Below are 24836 nucleotides of genomic sequence, written 5' to 3'. Positions count from 1 at the left end.
AGAAAATGGAGCCAAGGAAGCCCAGGGAGTCGGCAAATCCCCTCTAGCAGCAGAGGGCCCTGCCCTGCCCCCGCTGCACTTTGCCAGCAGCCTTTGAAACGGGGCCAGAGCCGGGCGCATGATCCAGGATCGGCCTCCCCAAGGCCTCAGGCTGGGGAAATCCCCCCCTCCCCGGTGCCTGCTCCCTGCCCCCTCGTTACACAGCCCAGGGGCCCATCGGCCCAGCTGCCCCGCGGTGCCCTGGGAGCTCATGGCCAGTTACTGTCCCCGGGGCCTAAATCCTTCCCCGGGTCCCTGCTTCCCCACCCAGACCCCAGGCTGCAGGGCGGCGGCGTTCCCTGGGGAGCTGGGACCTGGCACTCAGCTGGATCCCACCCCTGGGGTGTCACTGGGCCCAGCTCCCCACGCCAGGCCCATGGGGTCAGGCCGGGCTGGGCTCAGATGCTCCTGGGGTGTCAGCGCAGCCTGGAGGCAGAGAGCAGGGAGGCTGTTGCCATTGGAGGGGGAGGGTGGTCAACTCTGTTCCCCACTCTGGCATTCAGAGTGCAGAAGGTACAGACCTGCCAGAGACCTTAAAGACCTTGCCTTAACAGCATTCCGCTTAAAAATAAAAACCAGCTTCCTTGAGGTCACAGATCCCTTCACCTTGGGAGGTAGCTGCCTCTGCCAAGTGAATAAAAACCCCACCTTTCTTCTTAGGCTTTGAGTTCTTCCAAGGGGGTATCCCCAAACTCTTTTGTGCCAAGAGAGCTTGGAAAAGAAAAACAGAAAACAAATTGTAATCTCTGCTAGATGACCTCTCAGTCTAGGCTTGCGTACACAGACCTCCTGCTGCTTTCTAGGATACAAGAATCATAGCGTCGCCTTAAAAAAGTTGTTTTTATTAACAAAACTAAAAGAGGGTATGTCTACACTACAATGTTAGTTTGAACTAACGGACGTTAGTTCGAACTAACATTCATAGCCACTACACTAGCGCTCCGCTAGTTCGAATTTGAATCGACCTAGCGGAGCGCTTAGTTCGAACTAGGAAAACCTCATTTTACGAGGATTAAGCCTAGTTCGAACTTACTAGTTCGAATTAAGGGGTGTGTAGCCCCTTAATTCGAACTAGTGGGAGGCTAGCCCTCCCCAGGTTTCCCTGGTGGCCACTCTGGCCAACACCAGGGAAACTCTATGCCCCCCTCCCTGCCCCGGACCCCTTAAAGGGGCACGGGCTGGCTACGGTGCCCGTGCCAGGTGCAAGCCTGCCAGTACCCAGCCGGCAGACCCTGCACCTGGCACGGCACAGAGCCACCCACCCGATGCCCCCCAGCCCACCCCCTCTTCCCGGGACCAGGCTGGCGGCTCCCGGGAGCTTGCCCAGGACCGCAAGAGCCGGGCACCCACCTGGGCTAGTGCGGACATCGTGGACCTCGTCCACGACCTCCGCACTAGGTCACAGGAAAGTGGCCGGCTAGGGCAGGAGAGCTGCCAGCCTGGCCACCCAGGAGCAGGTGTGCATAAAAATCAAGGGGGTCCACTGAGACCCCCCGACCCTGAGCCCTGAGCTTACAATGGCCGTCCTGGGTCAGACCAAAGGTCCATCTAACCCAGTAGCCTGTCTGCCGACAGCGGCCAACACTAGGGACCCTGGAGGGGATGGACCGAAGCCAGTGACCAAGCCATTTGTCTCGTGCCGTCCAGCCTTCCACAAACTTTGGGCAGGGACACCACTCCTACCCCCTGGCTAAGACTACTCCATGGACCCAACCTCCATGACTTGATCTCCCTTCCCTTTAAACTCTGTTCTAGTTGTAGCCTTCACAGCCTCCTGCAGCAAGGAGTTCCACAGGTTAACTCTTTGCTTTGGCAACAACAACAACAACAACTTTCTCTTACTAGTTTCAAGCCTGCTACCCAGTCCTTTCCTTTGGTGTCTTCTAGTCCTTCTTTATGGGAACTCAGGAAGAACTTTTCTGAATGCACCCTCTCCACCCAACCCCTGCTTTTAGAGACCTCTATCCTGTCCCCCCTCCGTCTCCTCTTGTCTAAGCTGAACAGTCCCAGTCTCTGTAGCCTCTCTTCATCTGGGACCTGTTCCCAACCCCTGATCATGTTAGTTGCCCTCCCCTCTCCCAGCCTTTCTCTTCCCCTCTCCCACCTCCTTTTCCCAGTCTCCCCCACATTTGTTTAATAAAGACAGAGTCAATGTTGGAAGAAACATTATCTTTATTTTGTACATCAATAAGAAGGGGGGCTAGGGAAGGAGGTGAGGGAGGAATGGGGTACAAGCCCCCGATGGGGAGGACTGGGCTGGCTCTGCGGGCTTCTGGGGGTGGAAGCTCTCCTGCAGCTCCCCGATTGCCCCCTCTCCCCAGATGGCAGCCTGCGGCAAGTGCAGCCGGGCTGATGGCCGAGTGGTGTGATGTGCCCAGTGTGGGTACTCCGGGCAATCCAAGCCAGGACTGGTTTTCAAGCAGGGCACCCCTTAGAACTGTCTGTCCGGGGTGGGGGTCGGGACCCTTTAAGCGCAGCCCTCGGCTAGCCTGAGACAGCATCTCCACGCTCTAAGTCCTCTTCTGATGCCCTGCTGGCACTGCTTCCGGCCATCCTTAAGCCCTGTTCAGAGTCCACTCAATGTGGACTTGCTAGTTCGAATTAGCAAAACGCTAATTCGAACTAGTTTTTAGTTCTAGACGCTTTAGTTCGAATTAGCTTAGTTTGAATTAAATAATTCGAACTAAGTTAGTTCGAACTAGCGTTGTAGTGTAGACATACCCAGATATACTAATAAAGACTACTTGGTTGCTAGATGTTACAGAGCAACTGAGAAAAACAAAATATAACATAGAGAAAAATAATATCTCTGGGTGCAGATTAGCTATAGCGTGTGTGTGTGTGTGTGTGTGTGTGTGTGTGTGTGTGTGTGTGTGTGTCGGGTGGAGGGGGAGGAGGGAGGCACATGGGCTTAGCACAGAGTTTAACCAAACAACAAAACAAAGAAAAATAACCTAATCACAACTAAATATACATTTTTCAATCTTAAAGTATTTACGCAAGAGAGCGTCTACACTGGCATGTGCCTTTGCACAAGAGCATCCATGCCAGTGTAGACGCTCTCTTGCGAAAGAAAGCTCCGATGGCCATTTTAGCCATCGAGCTTTCTTGCGCAAGAAATTCATGTTGCCTGTCTACACTGGCCTCTTGCGCAAGAACAGTTGCACAGGAGGGCTTATTCCTGAGCAGGAGCATCACAGTTCTTGCACAAGAAGCACTGATTTCACACATTAGAATGTCCGTGTTCTTGTGCAAGAACTCCCCTCCAGTGTAGACAGGCAGCACGTTTTTGCGCAAAAGCGGCCACTTTGGCGCAAGATCGTGCCAATGCAGACACAGCCTACATGTTCCCTCAAATGTTGAATGGCTATTCATTTTCACTAGGGCAGGTCAAAAACTTCTCTCTAATCTAATCATTAATGGAAAGCTGGACTCTCAATTACATCACATTTTTCACAAAAAGTGATTTTTCACAGAAAATGTCTTTTGTCTACAAATTCATAAGGGTTTCACTCCTATTCAGGAGATGTGGCTATTCTTTAGATCGGGGTGGACAAAAGTCTCTCAGCGGGCTGGATCCAGCTCGCTTTGGGCTTTGATCCGGCCCGCGAGGCAATTACAGACCCCTCCTCCTAATGACAGGACTCATGATGGGGAGGAGCTCAGCTGAGCCCCTACATGCCCCACACTGCCACTGGAGAGGAGGCAGCGCCAGGACTCAAGCACCTCTCTAGGGCCAGCCTGGAAGCATTGCTACCGCAGCCAGGCAGCCAGGGGCCAGCCCAGGAGACACTGCTTCTGCGGCCACACAGTCTGGGGTTGGCTCCGGAGGATGGAGACGCTGATACCACGGCACCTCCAGGGCTGGACCCGGACGGCCTGGCTGCAGTAGTGGTGCCTCCAGGCCAGCCCTAAGACACAGTAGCAGCACCTTCAGGGCCAGCCCTGGGTCACATCATTGTGGTAGCAGTGACTCCAGGGCGAGCCCCAGGCCATGTCTCCGCAGTAGTGGCACCTCTGGGGCTGGCCCCGGGCCATGTGACTGCAGTGCCTCTGGGGCAGCCTGTAGGGCCTGCTGTGTAGCCATGACAGTGGCACCTCCTGGGCCAGCCCCAGGCCATGGTGCCTCTGTGGCAGGTGGTACCTGGGGTCCGGCCGCGTGGCTGCGGCAGTGGCACCTCCAGCCTCTGGGGTGGCCTGTGGCTGCAGTGCCTCGGGGTCAGCCCTGGATCGCATGGCCACAGCCGCAGTGTCTCCGGCCTTCGGAACCACGTGGCCCGCAGAAGCAGGGCCTCCCTCTGGGGCAGCAAGGACAGCGTGGCTGCAGCCATTGCTGCAAGGGAGCACGAAGCCAGGTAAGGTTCCCCCTCATGTCCAGACCCCCTCACTTACACCCTAATCCTGTCATTTACCTCCCCACCAACACCCAGCATCCCCAGCTTACTCCGACACCCTCCTTTGTTCTTTAACCCTCTCTCCTGGCCGCACACTGCACCCTCCCTCGTTCTTGCTCCCTCCAACTGGCCAGAAACCCTACTCCCAGCCTGCTTCTGCACCCCAGCTACCTCCCAGATCCTGCACCCTGTCCCTATCCTACTTGCTGGGAGTCTTGTCTCACACACTGTCCCCTTGGGGACAGCCACCACCAGTGTCACAGAGAACCAACCTGGCACCCTTGAACACAGGAAGGATAAAGGGGGCCCTGAAGGTAGGGAGGTTGGAGGGCTCCTTCAGTGTCACAGTGGATAAGGTACCTACCTCTGAAGCCTCACTTTTATCCCTACGCCAGAGTCTAATCCACTAACTCCAGAACTCCAGAAAAATAAGTCTGGTCTATGGGAAGCCTGGAACCTCAGTTTCCCCCTTCACTTTCCCTCACTCTGTGGGGGAAGTTGTGGCCACGAGGAGTAACGGTAATTCGGACTAGGAAGCCTAGTCCGAACTACCTAGTCCGTGCCGCGCGGCACGGGGTTCGAACGAGCCGGGATTTTAAAATGGCGGCGCCCGGCTTATGCAAATGAAGCCCGGGAAATTCAAAGCCCGGGCTTCATTTGCAAGTGCGGTATGCCTACGTTACCCTCCTAGTTCCAACTAGGAGGGTAGTGTAGACATACCCCTAGAGTCCCAGGAGAGAACAGCATTGGCAGTATTTAATGATCACACAACGGTGTCAGAGCTGTTCACATTTCTCCAGCAGGGAGAAGGGCCATTTGCAATGACCATGCAGAGCGAGAGCCTGGATGGCCAGGTCTCAGCTGAGCTCCTTTGGGCACTAGAAAACATGTTGATCTCATAAACAACTTTGCCATTTGCTAGAAGTGCCTTCTCCTACCAAGTACTGCTGGCCCTTGCCCATGCTATTGGCTCCTCTGTCTCCTGCTGCCTCTCATCCATTTATCGCTCTCTTTTGCTATTTCTTTCCTCCCCCTTCTCTTGGGACCCATCTAATTTTCATCCTTCCTGCTGCTGCCACCTCTGCTCCTGCCCTTTCACCCATTTGCTGGTGCTTTCTCCCACTTTTAGCTGTCTCCACCGTCAATTTGCTGCCTTCTGCTGCTGCTATTACCACAGGCTTCTCCCTCCTCCCTTCCTAACTACTCTGTGATCTTGTCCAGGAAGACTGCTGATGCTGGGGGGTCTAGATTGGGATCTGATAAGAGCTGATCCAGCTGCTGTGGCATATGGTGGATCTGGCCAGCAGGAAGGTGTTTGTCTGAGAACGGCCCCCACAGACTCAGGGGATGGGATTGCCCCTGTGCATTCAGCAGGGAGTCTGGAATGATAGGATGGGGAGGGAGTGGAGATTATAACAGATTGGCTATCCAGCTGCCCAGGGGAGTTGAGGCTGGAGCCTGTGCGCACTGAGGAGAAGGTGCTGCCTTGGCTAGCAGTGCAGATGGAGTTAGGCAGTAGCCGAGACCACCCCATGAGAGGGCTTGTGGTCAAGCAAATTACTGCACCAAGCCCTGTTGTGCGCCCACCCACACAGGCTTTTTCCTTGGGCCTCCAGCCTGGGAGGCAGCTGTCCTGCATGCTAGGGGTCACTGAGGGGGGAAATGCAAAGCCTTGCTTCCCATAAGCATTCAGAGACTTTCTCCTTGGCCTGGGTGTTTGCTCAGTACTCTATACCTCACCTGCACCCTAACACTGTGCTCCAGCCTAGAGCCCCTTTCCTGCACCCAGTTTCCCTCCCAGAGCTTGCATCTCTTACCCCCTCCTGCTCCCAGAACTCTTGGTTCCAGCCTGGAGCCTGCACCCCCTGTCCCAGCCTAATGAAAGTGTGTGTGTGGGGAGAGCAAGTGATGGAGAGAGCGGGGAATGAAGTCTGTGGAGCCTCAGGGGTAGGGTGGGAGTTGCCCTAATACTTAAAAAATGTTCTTGTGCATAAAAAGGTTGGAGGCCACTGGTGAAGACATTAGGGATGTAGGCAGTTCCCAGGGATGTAGCTTCACTGTGGCAGGGAAACCACTTCCCTGGGAGCCAGGCCAGCAGGGGCTGACAGGCCTGCTCTCAGGGAGGCATCGCTGTGGGCTCAGCAATATAATGCTTATTTAAGAGCATGCAGCATGTTGCCCGTGAGATTTTCAGTGGTCACATAGTTACCTATTTAATCAACTTTTAACATCCCTAGTAGACATACCCTGTCTGCTCCATTCACATTCTCACTCAGCATGGGTGCTTGATACGAACAAAGGAATGGCCAGACTGGGTCAGACCAAAGGTGCATCTAACCCAGTATCTTGTCTGCCAACAGTGGCCAACACCAGATACCCCAGAGGGAGGGAATACAAGTAATCCTCACGTGATCCCACAGATCCTCTCCCCTGTTCAGTTGGAAAACAGTACTTCTCGTGGGCTAGCACTCATCAGGCTTTCTAATGCACTGCAAGAGCCCAGCATATAAATTACTTCTAACATGTTATTAATATTTCTAAACCCAAGCATAACAAATATCTCAGGTCAGGCCTGAAAAAAGTCATTCATTTGGCTTAAAAATCATGAGGTTTTTTAAAAAATATATTATTTTTGGACTGTTTTCTGGATTCTGAGTCATTTGGGTGAACTCATGTCATATTTTAAACTTCTCTGTAATCATGACGGATAGAAACTTACTTTTTGAAGGCAAAAACTGAGTTGTACATAATCATGAATCCAAGAGCTAGGGCTTGGAGGAAAAACAAAACTAAACAAAACAAAATCCTGCTAAAGTTGGCCACACACATAGATAATCATACTGTGCTGAGAAGCTCTCAGTATCTGTAGCTCCCACTGACATCTGTGGAAGTTGATGACACTAAGACTTTTGCTCATTGCTTTGGATCCGACATGCCAGCCTTGGAGTTTATGGATGTAGACTGTCGCTCTCCATAGACAGCTCAGCAAGTGTGTGGATACATTTCAAAGTGCTTGCTATTCCCTGCCTACATGTGCTCTGCATGTTAGGAAATAAAACGGGTTTAAGTTGTATTTCCTAATGATTATAGTTGTACAAGTTGACAGGCATATATCACTACACGTTTTTATGAGTCCCTGCCTTTGAGTCAGCCTTATGTGTGTCACATCATTTCTTTAAAAGAACAAACTAACTGTTGGGCTACTGTGTATGCAGGCATGTATGTGCGTGTCTGAAGAGATATATCCCAAATAAATATCCTTTACTCCTTAATCTTTCATTGTGTCTGTGTAGAGTACCATTGACATGAATGCAGACACACAGATCTATCTGTGTGGATCATTTTGTAGGAGTAGGGCCCAGATCCATAAAGGTATTTAGCCTTCTAACATCCATTGAAAGCAATGGACTTTAGGGCTACGTCTAGACTGCAAGCTTCTTTTGGAATAAGCTTTTCTGGAAGGGTATGTCTACACTAGCCCCCTAGTTCGATCTAGGGAGGCTAATGAGGGTGACCGAAATTGCAAATGAAGCGCAGGATTTAAATATCCCGCGTTTCATTAGCATGTTCCCGTCCAGTCGCCATTTTAGAAATTGACTAGGCCGAAGTAACTGCCCGCGTCTACACGCAGCAGTGAAACGGGATTCCAAATTAAAGCCCTACATTGAATTAGCTGTTATTCCTCCTGCAATGAGGTTTACCAGTAGTTGCTTCTGGGTGCTGTTGCCTAAGGCTAGCTGAGACATGTGCTTAAAGGGACCCCGCTGCTTGCTTACCTCTCCGAGGGACAGCAAAGCTTTTGCAGCGTGTGCTCTGCTTGCCCGGCTTTTGGACACCACAGCATACTCTTTGCCATGGAGCCGAAGCTGCCTGTGGGCATGCGATGGCCCCACACTGCTGCAGCTTCTGTTTGTGCAGGCTGCTTCCTGGCCCTGCACGAGCTCGACACCGAGCTCATCATTGAGACCCTCTCCCTGTGTGCGGAGCAAGGCCCTGGCAACTGCATCCCACAGTGAAGAGACGGTTTTGGAGGCTGGACACCAGTTCCGACTGGTGCGACCAGCTGGTCATGGAGTGGTGGGACAACCAGCAATGGCTCCATAACTTTCATATGAGGAAGGCCACCTTCATGGAGCTGTGTGCCTGGCTTGCCCCTGCCCTCCATTGACGGGATACCCAGATACGACCCGCCATCCCCCTGGACAAGTGGGTCACCATCGCTGTCTGGAAGCTCGCCACCCCAGACAGTTAGTGGTCTATGGGCAAGTAGTTTGGCATGGGAAAGTCCACTGTCCGGGCCCTCCTCATGGAAGTAAGGTGTTCTCAGAATCTCTGGGGGGGGGGGGGAGTCTTGGAAAAGGGGACCCTAGGGAAAGGGGTGCGAGGCTGTGGGGGGTGGGCTGGGAGTGGAGGGAAAGTCCCATCCCTGGGGGGGATGTGCCATCCCGCCCTCACACAGCCCTGCAGGGGGTGGGGGACGACTCATAGGGGGTGGCTCCTGCGGTGTTTGAGGGGGAAAGGAGGAAGAGGGACTCCGGAACCTCCCAAGGGCTCAGGCACCCCCTCTCATTCTCTGTTTTCTGTATTTCTTTGTCTCCTTCTGCAGGTGGTGAAGGCCTAACTCCATCCTGCTATACAGGGTCATCTGCTTGGGAGACCTGGACCCCATCATGGACAGATTTGCCACCCTGGGCTTCCCCACCTGCGGTGGGGCCATAGATGGAACCCATATTCCCATGCATGCACCACAGCATCGAGCCACCCAATACATCAACTGCAAGAGCTATTTCTGCATGGTGCTGCAGGCCCTGGTCTACCACCATGGACAGTTCATGGACATTTTTGTTGGGTGGTTGGGCAGAGCTCACGATGCACACATTTTCAGGAATTCCAGCCTCTACCACTAGCTGGAGGTTGGCACATTCTTCCCCCAGCGTGACTGTCAGGTTGGGGATGTGCAGATGTAGGGATAACATATTAATATATTGAAAATGATTCCCCCAAATGAAAGTGACTCCCCATAATTTGTTCCCCACAACTTAAAGTGTTTAGATTTATTATTAATTCTTCTTCTTATTATTATTATTATTATTATTTGTTAAGATTGTTAAATGTTTAGATTTATCATTATTATTGCCCCTTTAGAATATAATGTATTAGGTTATGTAATTTAGAATTTAAGAATATAATCCTATGTAGCCAGAAACAGCCCCCCCTCTGTGCTCCAGGGCATGCTCAAGCTTGTGCAAGGGGCTGCTTGAAATTGACATTGCAGAGATACATTGTAACAATGCACTGTCAATCCACTAACTCTGCTATGGGAGCCAAGCCCTGTAATTGACTAAGGGCATTATTACTTACTTAACGCCTGTTCTCTTTAAAACATTGTAACTTTATTCAGCACTCAGAGAATGTTTTAAGCAATACCATCCAGAAACTTTTTGTAACTACAACTCTGAGATATGTAAAGTTATTATTATACAAAAATATTGTATGGGAAACATTAATTAAGGAATGTATGTAAGAGAGAGAGTGCTTGGATGATGAGTGAATGGTTCTGAGAGGTGCCAGCCTGAGAATACAGCAACAAAGGGCTGAAAAAGGCGTCAGGTGCCAGTGCAACCAAAAGGTGTCAAATACTGAAGGTCCACCCGATGAGATCACTGTCAAGCACCTGGCAGCCACCCTGGAGACATCAGCATGATGCAGCAATTTCCATAGACTGGCATAGGAAAAAATTCCTATAAGAACTGGACTAAAAAACTATGGAATCAGAGTCCAAGGTTCTGCTGCCAGCCTACCAGGAGCTTCAGATGCACATCTGATCAGGACTTCGCTCCCCACTACCATCACTTGTGTACAGAATACCTGGCCATTTTTCTGTCACAAGCAACTTCCAGGCTGGTAACTATAACAAATACACAGAACCTGAATAAATGGATGAATGAATGTTTATATGTATAAGGGTTAAGTAGTTAAACAACATTGTTTGCTTCTATGTTTTCTTTATTTTTTATTATTATCTTTACAATAAACGTGGCTTTTTGCCTTATCCCCCTCATAAGATCCTGCTTGCTTTTATTTGGTATAACATAGATGCCACTGTGCATCATGGGGGATGTGGCCTACTCCTCATGCCATGGCTGATGAAGCTATACACCTGCCACCTGGACCTCAGCAGGGACCAATTTAATACCCACCTAAACAGGGCCTGTATCCATGTGGAATGCGCCGTGCACAGCTGCCATCCATCAGGCCCATCAAATGAGGGTGCACATCTGGGAAGCTCTGAGGGAGAGTTTCTTTGAAAGACCCCACCAACTCTCCCCATGACCCCCCCCCCCACACACACACACTAGAGGCCTGTGCCTTGCCCCTCTCTGCCTTTCCCACAACAATCTTTCCCTTCCCCCCTTCCTTGGTATCAGTACAGATACCAGTTTTGTGTTGAAAACCAAGAACTTTGTATTTTGTCCATAATAAAAGTAACTAGGGAGGAGCAGGATTCAGAACCTAGAATCATAGAATCATAGAACCATAGAGCTGGAAAAGGCCTCAGGAGGTCATCAAGTCCAGCCCTCTGCTCTAGGCAGGACCAATCCCAACTAAATCAACCCGGCCAGGGCTTTGTCAAGCCAAGACTTAAACACCTCTAGGGATGGAGACTCCACTACTTCCCTAGATAACCCATTCCAGTGCTTCACTGCCCTCCTAGTGAAATAGTTTTTCCTAATATCCAACCTGGACCTCTCCCACCACAACTTGAGACCATTGCTCCTTGTTCTGCCATCTGTCACTACTGAGAACAGCCTCTCTCCAGCCTCTTTGGAACCTCCCTTCAGGAAGTTGAAGGCTGCTATCAAATCCCCCTTCACTCCTATCTTCTGCAGACTAAACAGACCCAACTCCCTCAGCCTCTCCTCATAAGTCATATGCTCCAGCCCCCTAATCATTTTGGTTGCCCTCTGCTGGACTCTCTCCAATGCGTCCACATCCTTTTTGTAGTGGGGGGCCCAGAATTGGACACAATACTCCAGATGTGGCCTCACCAAAGCCGAATAAAGGGGAATAATGACATCTCTGGATCTGCTGGCAATGCTCCTCTTAATGCAACCTAATATGCCATTAGCCTTTTTGGCTACAAGGGAACACTGTTGACTCATGTCCAGCTTCTTATCCACTGTAACCCCCAGGTCCTTTTCTGCAGAACTACTACTTAGCTGGTTGGTCCCCAGCTTGTAACTATGCTTTGGATTCTTCCGTCTTGTTGAACCTCATCAGATTTCTTGTGGCCCAATCCTCCAATTTGTCTAAGTCACTCTGGACGCTATCTCTGCCCTCAAGCGTATCTACTTCTCCCCCTAGCTTAGTATCATCTGCAAACTTGCTGAGGGTGCAATCCATCCCCTCATCCAGGTCATTAATAAAGATATTGAACAAAACCGGTCCTAGAACCAAACCTTGGGACACTCCGCTAGAAACCAACCACCATCCTGACATTGAGCCATTGATCACTACCCGCTGGGCCCGGCCTTCTAGCCATCTTTCTATCCATCTTACCGTCCATTTATCCAATCCACATTCCCTTAACTTGCTGGCAAGAATATTGTGGCAGACGGTATCAAAAGCCTTGCTAAAGTCAAGTATATCACATCCACTGACTTTCCCACGTCCACAGAGCCAGTTACCTCATCATAGAAGCTAATCAGATTGGTCAGGCATGACTTGCTCTTTGTGAATCCATGCTGACTATTCCTAATCAGTTTCCTCTCTTCCAAGTACCTCAAAATGGATTCCTTAAGGATCGCTTCCATGATTTTTCCAGGAACCGAGGTAAGACTGACCAGCCTATAGTTCCCTGGATCGTCCATCTTCCCTTTTTTGAAGATGGGCACTACATTTACCTTTTTCCAATCATCCGGGATTTCTCCCGACCTCCACGACTTTTCAAAGATAATGGCCAAAGACTCCTCAATGACATTTGCCAACTCCTTCGCTACCCTCGGATGCATTAAGTCTGGACCCATGGATTTGTGTACGTTTAGCTTTTCTAAATAGTTCCTAACCTGTTCTTTACCCACCAAGGGCTGTCCATCTTCATCCCATCTTGTGTCATTTAGCGCATTAGTCCGGGAGCCCACCTTGTCCGTGAATACAGAGGCAAAGAAAGCATTGAGTACTTCAGCTTTCCCCACATCATCTGTCACTAGGTTACCTCCTTCATCCAGTAGGGGCCGCACACCCTGTCTGATCACTTTCTTATTATTAACATGCCTGTAGAAACCTTTCTTGTTATCCTTCACATCCGTAGCCAATCGCAATTCCATTTCCGCTTTCGCCTTCCTGATAACCCCCCGGCATTCTTGAGCTATACATTTATAGCTCTCCCTGGTCATTTGTCCAAGTTTCCACTTTTTGTAAGCTTCCTTTTTGTGCTTAAGTTTACCAAGGATTTCCCCTGTAAGCCAATCCGGTCTCCTACCATGTTTGCCTCTCTTGCTACGTGTCGGGATGGTTACTTTCTGTGCCTTCAATAAGGCTTCTTTAAAATACTGCCAGCTGTCCTGGACTCCTTTCCCCTTCATGTTAGCATCCCAGGGGATTCTGCCCATCCGGTCTCTGAGGGAGTCAAAATCTGCTTTTTTGAAGTCCAAGGTGTGTATTTGACTACTCTCTTTTCTTCCTTTGGTCAGGATCCTGAAATCTACCATCTCATTATCACTGCCTCCAAGGTTGTCACCCACCTCTACTTCCCCTATTAGTTCCTCCCTGTTTGTGAGCAGACGGTCAAGCTGCGCATGGCCCCTGGTTGGATCCTTTAGCACTTGTGTCAAGAAGTTATCCCCAATATTGTCCAAAAACTTCCTGAATTGCCTGTGTACTGCCATATTGGTTTCCCAACAGATGTCAGGGTGATTAAAGTCCCCCACAAGAACCAGGGCCTGAGATCTGGAAGCTTCTCTCAGGTGTCCGAAGAAAGCCTCATCTACCTCATCCACCTGATTCGGTGGCTTGTAGCAGACACCAACCACAACATCACTGCTGTTGTTTGCTCCTCTAAACTTAACCCATAGACTCTCAACAGGTTTTTCTCCCTCTTTATACTGGAGTTCAGAGCAGTCCTAGTGCTCTCTTACATATAGTGCAACTCCTCCTTTTCTTCCCTGGATAGGGCCAAGGAGGAGGGGGACTCAGGGCTGGGAGTGGTGCGTGGTGCAGCTGAAAGTGCCACCTCAGGTCTCAGGACCTCGGCAACCTCGGGAGGTGGGTGGGGCCTGGGACAACAGGAGAAGCATGAGCAGGGAGGGCAGTGGGAGCAGCGGGGACAGGGACAGGGACAGGGACAGGAGCTGGGTGTGCCATCATTTCATATATGGTAGCACACATGTTTTGGCTCTGCTGCACCATCTGAGCCCATATTTGGGTCCCATCTAGACTGCAAGCCTCTTTCGAAAGAGCATCTAGACTACAACCGGTACTTTTGAAAAAGCAAGCCACTTTTTCAAAAGAGAGCACCGAGACTGTCTGGATGCTCGCTTTCGAAAAAGCACAGTTTGCAATACATAGTGCCTTTTTTTGAAAGAGCACTTTTGAAATTCATGTTGCCTGTCTACACTGGCCTCTTGCGCAAGAACACTTCTTCAAGAGGGCTTATTCCTGAGCGGGCGCATCATAGTTCTTGCGCAAGAACTCGCGGCCAGTGTAGACAGGCGGGAAGTTTTTGCGCAAAATCTCGCAAATGTAGACACGGCCCCTGAGCGTCCTCCTGGTCCTTCTGGGCCAGGATCCGTTGCATGCCTTGGAGGATGACCACGTGCTGTCTCATCAGGTCCCCCTGAACCCTCCTGCACTTGTAGCTCCCCCAGGGTCAGGCGGCTGCCTCAGCTGGCGGTGATCGCCCATTAGTGATGCTAGTCCGGCTGTGGAGAATAAAGAGGAAGAGGCGGTCAGTCATCCATGCAGACACTGTCCCTGAGTCCGTGCCCTCCTCTGTGAGCTGAGAACAAGAGTCCTCAGGCTAGAGGGCAGGGATGTTCCAGGAGCAAGGCTATGTGTGGCCTGGACATCGGCCCTGCCTCACAGAGGCCCTGAGGTGCCCAGGGGACCATGCTCCTTGCTCCCCCCCATCCTCATCCCACAGACAGGCAGGGCAAGGGAAGTGGTCGGCCACAGTGGGATGCCATGGGCAGGAGAGGGGCCTGGAGCAGTCTGCTCTTCCATGGGGGCTGCACGCACACCTGCCAGCGCTGTCCGTGGAAGTGGGTGGTGCCTCAAGTGTGCAGGCATTCCCGTGTGTCGTGTGCGGCACTCCTAAGTCTGTGTGCAGCCATGTGTGTGCCCTTGTCCCCAGCCTGCTTCCAGCAGTGGTTAGTGGTGGGAGGGCATCTCCCACAGGGGTCAGATGTGTGTGTGGCCTCCCCAGAGCCCATGAACAGGACCCTGGGGACAGGGCCGGATGGAGGCATGGGTGTGCCGGGAAGCTTCCCAAGGCGCCAGCCGATGAGGGGCGCCTAATGGCAGCTGTAAGGGGTGCATGGCGTCCCTTACAGCTGCCATCAGGAGCCACGTGCCCGGATCCCGCAGCGCCGGCCCTGCGGCGCTGGCCAACAGCACCCTTCCACCCATGGCTGCGGGGCCCTGCACGGCCCAGCGTGCGTGCCAGCAGCGCTGGCCGGACCAGGCTGGGCAGCGCATGTGCTGTGCACCCTGGGGGCGGCCCCGGGCTGCGCGCCAGTGGCCGTGACCAGCTCGCGCATGCGCCGAGCGCCCTGGGGGGCAGGCCCACGCATGCACCCTGCAGGGCCTGGGGGTGGCGCCGCATGCCTGGGCCCAGGGTGCTAAAGGGCTCGGGCTGGCCCTGCCTGGAGGTGCTTTGGGGCTGCCTCCTGGGGCTGCATGTTGCAGACTGGCACTGCATGTAGTTCCACGTGCACGGAGTGTAGCACAATATCCAGGCCAAGATGACCAAGCGACGATTGCATCCCATCCCCTCTGCGCCCGCCTTCCCTGCCCTGTGTGTGTGAAAAACAGAGCACTCACCTGATGATTCCTCCCCGTCCTCAGAGAATGCGTGTAAGACATCCAGGCCCTGGGGTACGGGCTTGAGGGTGAGGGTGACTGTGCTGGCTGTCTCCTCCTCCTCCTCCAGCTCGTCGTCGGATTCTTCCTCCTCCTGGCCTGGGAGCCCTGGGTTGGCAAAGATGAGCATCTCCAGCCCCAAGTCCACCACCAGGGGGGAGGAAGGGGCTGAACCACCCCCCAGGATGTGGTGGAGCTCAGCGTAGTAGGGCTAGGAGTGGGGTCCTGCCCCAGAGAGAGAGCTGTGCTCCCTTGCCCTCGCATAGCCCTGGCAGAGCTCCTTCACTTTGCTCCATACTTGTATGAGGTTCTGGAAGTGGTGGCCTCTTGTGGCCCGAGCCTCGGCCATCCGACCGTATATGTCGGCGTTGTGCCACTGGGAGCCGAGATCCTGCAGGGTCTCCTGCTCACCCCACACCTACAGGAAAGCCAGGATCTCTGCCCCGGACCACAATGGCACAAACCTCTTCGGGCCTCTGGCTGAGTCCTGGGAGCCCTGGTCATGCTCCCTGTGAGGGCCAGAGAGGTCTCAGGAGGCTTGTGGCTGGGCCATGGGTCCCAATTAGTGTGGCAGTCACAGCCACGCAGTGAGGTGCAGCTCTCTGGGCCAGCCCCCTGCCACAAGTGTTGTCCCAGGTGCCTGCAGCTTTAAGAGCTGGCCGGAGACAGGGACTATAGAGATCTGATTAGTTTGGACGGAGTGGCCACCAGGGCACCTGTGCTATTTCCTGGAGGCCTCTTCTTTCAAAAGAACTCCCTCTTCTGCTCTTTCAGACAAAGACGTCTTCCTCGTGAAAGAACCCCTTGGTTCTTTCAACTTTTTGTCAAAAGAATGCAATAGCAGTATGGACGCAAGTATTTTTTTCTGGACTAACGGCAGTTATTCTGGAAAAACACTGCAGTGTAGACATACCCTAAGAGCCGAAATACCTCTGAGGTTCTGGGCATAAGGCCCTTAGACTTGGTGTCTGCCCTTTAGGTCTGAATAGGGTTTCCTGCCCCGCAGGTATACTAAGAAAGACATGACACTCCCTCACTCCCACCTAATTCTCCACTTGAGTCATTTTCTCCTGTTTTTTGTCTTGTTGCTGAAACTTTCAATTTTCTCTTTTTTTAAAAAAAACATTGTTTTGAGTTTCCCCTGCCACTCTTTTGTGCTACTGTTCTGTCACCTGACGTGGCTACCATTGCATTGAGTCAGCTTAGGGTTATCATCTTTCCTGACCAGAGGGATGGGACACCATTGCTGTAAATGGCGTCCAGTCCATCCAGTTGGGAAAAATGGTAAGCCTAATTGTCAGCTCTTCCTAGTCTTGCCTGTGTACAAGACATGCTTCATTAAATGATGCAACACAGGAGGCAGTTTGTATTGGCCCATGCGAGACACGGTTATATAGGCCTCTCCGAGCTGTCCAGGCCCCACAGTGGATGCCTCAACCATCAGATGGATGGGACCCATGGTGCCCAGGTAATTATCTGGGAAAATCTAGCACAGGGCAGTCAGAGGGGGTCATGCCCCCAAGCACACACCACAGTGGTGGGACCTGGAACAACCAACAGCCTACTGTGCTCCACCATCTCCCAGCTGGGTTGCTCTACTTCACTATGGTGGTGGCCGGGAAGCAGAGTGTCCTGGCCCTAGTCTCAGTACCCAGTGGGGTGAAGCAGGAGTGGGATTTGGGGGAAGGGATAGAGAGGGCTTGGGGCTCTCAAGTTTTCCAATAAGGGCTGCTGCTAATGCAGCAGCAGCCAGAGCCCAAGACCCTATAAATTGCTGCTGGAGCACCACGCACTTTGGGTAGCTCGGAGGGAGGAAGTGCCACACCCCTTATGCGCGAAGCCATGTCCCTTCACCTCACCCGGGGTCCACAAAGGACATCATATGCAGAGACACAACTGGTTTTAATGAAGGAACAAGCCATGAACAGGAATTAATGACAATATTGGACTGCTCTCTGTAACAGAGCAGCATTCACCTCTCTTGAGTACCCCTTCTGGCTAAGCACATGTGCCTGCACTCTCTTGTCTGACTTCGGTGACACAGTCTCTGGCCGAGTCTCACTCATTGTGTGTGCTCATCAAAACCCCTTCCAGGGTACACATCTAATCGGAGCCTATCTTGGTTAGCTCTCTTATGTCCTTTCAAGTTTGTTCCCCACTCAAAGAGAGTGGTGTCCCCAGAGCTACCCCACCAAAATACAGCATTTTTGCCCTTACCTCAGGGCTTTATTTCAAAGTCCCATCACAGTCCAGCACTCGCCAATAGCTCTTCACAAGAGCTGTGTCCAGACTCAGTAGCCTTTTTTCGAAAGAACTTCCCCTGCGTCCAGACTCAAGCCGCGTTCTTTCGAAAGTAAATCGAAAGAATGCGGCTTTTCTTTCGATGGCGGTACACCTAATTCTACGAGGAAGAACGCCTTTTTCGAGGGAGATCCGTCGAAAGTAAGTGAGTGTGGACGGGGGGAGCCCTTTTTTTCGAAAGTATTGGCCTCCAGGAAGAAGCCCTGGTGGACAATCTGGGCCATGGGTTGCATGTCTGTGGTTCCTGGCTGCAGCCATTCCTTAAAGGACAGGCACCCTCACAGCCACTTGTTGCAGAGAAGGAGCCAGAGCACACGGCTACTTTGCTGCAGCATGTCCCAGCCCCAAGAGCGTCCTGGCCCTTCCAGAGAGCCTTCTGGGGACCCAGCCAAGGGCTCCAAACGCCGGGCACCATCCTGGTCTGGCGCAGAGATCAAGAGCCTGCTGGAGCTCTGGGGAGAGGAGGAGGCCTTACAGGCCCTCAAAAGCCAGCGGCGAAACGCAGATATTTATGGCCGCCTGGCTGAAGCCCTGGCCCAGAAGGGCCACTACCCCCGCACCCAGGACCAGGTGCGGTCCAAAGTAAAAGAGCTGCGCCAGGGGTACGTCAAAGCCAGGGAGGAGAGCTCCCGTTCTGGGGCAGCCCCCCACTACTGCCCCTACTACCCCGAGCTGAACCAGATCCTGGGTGGCAGTGGAGAAGCACGCACACCACGGTGGTTCGTACAGTCTGGATTGGCAGACCCCATGGTGGATGCTCCCGAGCAGGACCCAGAGCAGTCTGGAGACGGGGACATGGTCCCAGAGGAGGAGGACAGTGAGGAGACGGCGACCCTCACCCTGGAGCCAGTCACCCAGACCCCAGAGGCCTCCCAGGCATCATCTGGCGCAGGAGAGGAAGCAGCAGGTGAATGCAGTGAGGTTGTGTCACACCCGGGGGGGGGGGGAGGTAGGTAGGTGGGTGCACAGTGGGTGATGCACAAGGGAAACCTGTCATGCTCATGCTGATGCGCAGGTCACACACACACACACAGTGTAACCTTCAGAATGTCTGATTCCCCTGTCTCAAGGGAGAGGGCATGCCCTTTTGGACAGCTGTTGCACACATGACTGATTGTGATAGAAATGTAGCCGTGTTACTCTGATCTGAGGAAGTGGGTCTGGCCCACGAAAGCTCATCCCCTAATAAACCATCCTGTTAGTATTTTAAGTGCTACAGAGTCCAGTTTTTAGGACTGATTGTGTGTTCTTCTTTTCCTCCACAGCCGGACCAGCCGTGGAAGAGCACCCCAGCCCCACCTCCATCTCCATCTCGGGGACATGGGAGCCGCAGACACAGGCGTGTCTATGCGGACATCCTCAGGCAGCACGTGGAGGCCGTGCAGGAGCTGAACTCCATCCTCAGAGAGAGGGCGGAGGCAGAGGATCGCTGGCGTGACTGGCTCATGGACGAGCTGGTCCTGCAGCGCACGTCCCTGTGTGCCACTCTCAGGGAGGTCTGCGGCTTGCCTGCTCCTGTGCCTGGTCCTGCTCCTCCAGCACCCCATGACCCCACCCCACTAAACCCCCCTTCCACAACAGCATCCCTTTCCCTCCTTGGACCTCCCTCTCCCCCAGCCCCCCCAGCTCCCCAGCCCCTCTCTCCCCCTGGCCCTCCTCTCCCCCAGGCTTCCACGTCCCAAGAGTACCCCAGCCAGCCAACCGACAGGTGCACCACCCGATCCCGTAGCCGTGGAGCACCCCAAACACGAGGCCCAGGCAGGAGAGGGAAATCTGGCAAGCACCATGCAACCTGATCCCCTTCCCCCCTCCAGGTTTCCAGTCCCCTTCCCCCCTCCAGGTTTCAAGCACCCCCATCACCCCAGTTAAAGCACAAACAAAGGGTTCAACAAAATGTTTCTTTATTGTAAATAGTGTTTTCAACAACAAAAATGAAAAAAAATGTGTTATGTTTGCTACATTTATACTATTGTTGGAGAATATGTACAAACATTAAACATAACATTTTATTTTGCAACACACCCTGGTGTTACTGATGTGTCCAAACAGGGTCAGGAGATGGGTTGTGGAGGGAAGCTTCTATTGGGCCAGGGCCCAGTCCCCAGGCAGAAGCCCCTAAGTAGAGTCAGTTGCCTCCACTGGAGAATTGCTCCCGGAGGGCCTCCCGGATGCCAACAGCAGACCGGTGAGCCTGGCAGATGGCAGCTGTCCGGGGCTGGGCAAAGTGCCTCACCTGGCCATCAGCACCTCTACCCCACCCTGGTAGGAAGGCATCCCCTTTCCTCTCCACCAGGTTATGGAGAACGCAACACGTGGCCACCACCTCAGGGATGTTGCTCTCCCCCATGTCGAGGCGTGTGAGCAAGCACCGGAATCTGCCTTTTAAATGTCCGAACGCACATTCCACCTGGTTGCGAACCCGGTTAAGGTGAGCATTAAACTGCTCCTTGCTCGCATCCAGGTGGCCGGTGTAGGGCTTCATCAGCCACGGCATCAGGGGATAGGCGGCATCAGCCACTATGCACACCGGCATGTGCACATCCCCAACCGCAAACTCACGATGCGGGAAAAATGTTCCTGCCTGAAGCCTCCGGTAGAGGTACGAGTTCCTGAAGATGCGGGCATCGTGTGCCCGCCCTGACCACCCAACACAAATGTCCGAAAACTGGCCACGATGGTCGACCAGGGCCTGGAGGACCATAGAAAAGTAGCCCTTTCTGTTGATGAATTGGGCTGCTCGATGGGGCGGTGCACGGATTGCAATGTGTGTCCCATCGAGCGCTCCTCCGCAATTCGGGAAGCCGAGGGCAGCAAAGCCGGCCATGACGCTGTCCAGATCTGGTAGACAGATGAGCCTGTTGAGCAGCTCTGAATTGATGGCCCTCACCACCTGCAGAACGAGACAGACAACAAAATGTTAGAAGGGGTGCCTTATCTCTTAGGAGGAGAACCCACCGCCCACCTTCCCTCTCAAACACCCCGGGAATCCCCTCCTCAGAACCCCCCCCCCAACAATTCAGGGTGAGTGGAGGAGCTCCCTCCCACTCCCACTCCACTTGGCCCTTCCTGACAGTCTCCCTTCCCCCCACCCCAAACTGTGACTGTCCCCAGACAATGACTTACCTCCATCAGGATGGATCCTACGGTAGACCTGCCCACGCCAAATTGGTGTCCCACGGAGCGGTAGCTGTCGGGGGTTGCCAGCTTCCAGAGGGCAATGGCGATCCTCTTTTCCAGGGGGATGGCGGGCCGCAGGTGGGTGTCTTGCCGTTGCAGAGCAGGGGCGAGCCAGGTACAGAGCTCCTGGAAAGTGGTCTTTCGCATCCGGAAATTGCGTAGCCAGTCTTGGTCATCCCAGATCTCCATCACGAGCCGGTCCCACCAGTCAGAGCTGGTGTCAAACCTCCAAACACGCCTGTCCACGAAAAAGTTTGGAGGCAAGGGCAGTGCGGCTGCTTGACGGAGGAGCCCCTCGTACCTCTGGTCTGGGTCCAGCTCGGGAAGTAGCCTCATGACAGTGTCATGCAGATGCAGCAACAGCTGCAGTATGGTGGTGTGGGGCTATCGCCTGCCCAGGGGCAGCTCTGGCTCCGTGCCAAAAAAAAGGGTCTCAAAGCGAAAAACCTCAAAAGAAAAAAGCTGCTGGGGTGTCCCAGGAAGCTGAGCACTCCAAAGCAGCACAGCAATGCCTTGCTTACTTCCTCGAGGGACAGCAAAGGCAGCTGCAGGAGCAGAGCAACGGGTGTTCAGGAGTGTCCCTCTCACCACGCGTCTCTGCAAAGGGCAGGCAGGCAGCACCCGGAAGGAAATGCTGCCCCCATGCCCTGGCAGAAGCAGTTCCGGGTGGCTTTCAATTTCGAAAGAGCGTCCAGCAGTCTGGATGCTCTTTTTCGAAAAAGCGGATCGATTTTTCGATCCGCGTATTGTAGTCTAGACGCGCTCTTTCGAAAGAGGCTCTTTCGAAAGATGCTTTCGAAAGAGGCTCTTTCGAAAGAAGCCTGCAGTCTAGACATAGCCAAGGAGCTGTCTGCAGTGCTGCCACTCTCTCAGGCAGCCTGTCTCCTGGTTCTGCATACCTTGTGGCCTTCGGAGACACTGACTGATACTGGTCTTTCCGCTGCTTTTATAGGACTTTCCTGGCCCTGATTGGTTGCTTCTCCCACAGCCACTCCAGTCTGTCTGGAGGACTTTTCTATTGTGTCTCTAGGGTATGGTCAGACCATAGGGCCTCCAGGAGGGGATCCCAAGGCCAGGTCAATTGCATCACGTTCCCTTTGTCTGTAAAAATGTTTATGGATGAAAAGAATCATAGAATCGTAGAATACTAGGACTGGAAGGGACCGCGAGAGGTCATCGAATCCAGGCCCCTACCCTCATGGAAAGACCAAATACTGTCTAGACCATCCCTGATAGACATTCATTTAACCTACTCTTAAATATCTCCAGAGATGGGGATTCCACAACCTCCCTGGGCAATTTCTTCCAGGCTGTGTCTAGACTGCATCCTTTTTCTGTAAAAGGGATGCAAATTAGACACATCGCAATTGCAAATGAAGTGAGGATTTAAATACCCCCGCTTCATTTGCATAAACATGGCTGCCGCTTTTTTCTGGCTCGGAGCTTTGCCGGAAAAAGCGCCAGTCTAGACAGGGATCTTTCGGAAAATAAAGCCTTTTCCGAAAGATCCCTTATTCCTTTTTTTAAGAGGTATAAGGGATCTTATGGAAAAGGCTTTATTTTCCGAAAGATCCGCGTCTAGACTGGCGCTTTTTTCCGGCAAAGCTCCGAGCCGGAAAAAAGCAGCAGCCATGTTTATGCAAATGAAGCAGGGGGGATTTAAATCCCCACCTCATTTGCAATTGCGATGTGTCTAATTTGCATCCCTTTTACGGAAAAAGGATGCATTCTAGACACAGCCCTAGTGTTTGACTACCCTGATAGTTAGGAACTTTTTCCTAATGTCCAACCTAAATCTCCCTTGCTGCAGTTTAAGCCCATTGCTTCTTGTTCTATCCTCAGAGGCCAAGATGAACAAGTTTTCTCCCTCCTCCTTATGACACCCTTTTAGATACCTGAAAACAGCTATCATGTTCCCCCTCAGTCTTCTCTTTTCTAAACTAAACAAACCCAATTCTTTCAGCTTTCCTTCATAGGTCATGTTCTCTAGACCTTTAATCATTCTTGTTGCTCTTCTCTGGACCCTCTCCAGTTTCTCCACATCTTTCTTGAAATGTGGTGCCCAGAACTGGACACAATACTCCAACTGAGGCCTAACCAGCGCAGAGTAGAGTGGAAGAATGACTTCTCATGTCTTGCCGACAACAAGCAGTATAAGAACCTCTATAGAGTAGTGAAGGAAAAAAGAGCCTCTTCCCAGGATTATCCCTGTCCCTGTCCCTACAGATAGAATCATAGAATCATGCGGAGTATAATTTGATGTATTTCTACAACAGGGAATATAAATAACAAACCCACACCACTAGGTGGAGGCAGATATTTTGAGGAGTTTGTGAGAAAACTTTCAAAAAAGAGAAGTAATATTGGAATTCTGCTTTAAGTCATTTGGCTCACATCTCAGCAGAGTGATCTGTACAATGCTGGATCTTTAATTTTTTTCCATGAAAGAACCTGGTTAAAATCTTTTAAATAAATCAGGTTATTTCCACTCTCCTATTTGTCTGTGCTCTAATAGGGATAGAAAAAATATAATTATTGGCTAATAATGGCTTATATTTGAATCAGAGAGTTAGTAAAATTATTTAAAAAGGAAAATCTCTCTAGAAATGCATATTGTTGTTGCATCAAATTCTGCCGTCCTTGCTCAGATCCTCCCAGGTATTGAGATTCCTGGCTCCCATTGGTTTCAATGGAAATTAGTCTAAATACCTTTGAAGATCTGGGCCTCATACCCTACTCTGACAAAACTTAGGTTGAATTAGAGTCAGTCAAACGCTGAGCGGGATTAAGGTGTGCATCTTACTGCACATTGTACAAAAGCTTCTTGCTATCAGTCTATTTTTTGCAGTACAGCTGCTCCCCGAGTTGCAAATGGTCGAGTTACGACCGTTCGCACTTACGACCAAAGCTCCCATGGAGCAGTCGTAAAGGCGGTCCCCGTGTTACGAATGTGACCTGCGCTTACAAACAGCGTGGTCACGTGTAACTCAATGGGGTCCAAGTTACAAACTGATCGAGTTACAGCCAAGTGTTTGGTCTGTAAGTCGGAGAGAGGCTGTAATGTTTTTTCTGTATTCACCAGTTTTGTTTTCTTGCCTCCTTGGACATGTTGGACTTTGTACATAATGGTGAATAAATGGTATATTTATCATCCTCTCTGACTGTAATGTGTTTTGAGTGATGGCAAATTGTCAAGCCATATTCAGTACAGGCTGATCAATTGATACCTATTAGTGAGATAAGCATGTGAATTGTAAGCCCAGGACTTGCTAAGGGCAGGATCCCACTACTACTTGCTGCAGGACAGTGTGCGTTGCTGCAGAACTCTTAGTTGTGTATGTGCACATGACTTGTTTTTGTAAAAATCTGGCCCTGGGGCAAATAAACTAACATTCAACCAACGATTCAGCTTTTTATCTTGTAAAATACAACCAACTGATAAGTAAAATACAACCAAGTAATAAGTAAAGTTTCCTTTTGAGGATATACTATTGCACCAAGATCGGAATGAAGGTTATATGCTAACTTATGAGTTCCCTGAGGTCTGCACGGTGTTTGTGATGACTTTGCTACACACATTGGTGTCCTTAATCTGTTCTGTGGTCCTGGGGTTATTTGTCACATGCACAAACATTATTCCTATTGCTGATCCACCCATAGTGGACTGATATTGGATGCCTTGCTCTCATGTGAACAGATACAACGAACAAGCATTGTTACAGTTACCTGTACATGATGCTGTGTTTTTGAAAGGCCTGAACTTATGGAGCAGGCGTAGACAGTGAGGGATGCATAAAACTAGCAGAGACAGGAAGTCTCTCTGTGATGACCATGCCCTTAGCTTCT

Source organism: Pelodiscus sinensis, chromosome 33 (genome assembly GCF_049634645.1).
Source record: "Pelodiscus sinensis isolate JC-2024 chromosome 33, ASM4963464v1, whole genome shotgun sequence".
NCBI classification, from domain to species: Eukaryota; Metazoa; Chordata; order Testudines; family Trionychidae; genus Pelodiscus; species Pelodiscus sinensis.
This window is presented reverse-complemented; position numbering follows the sequence as displayed.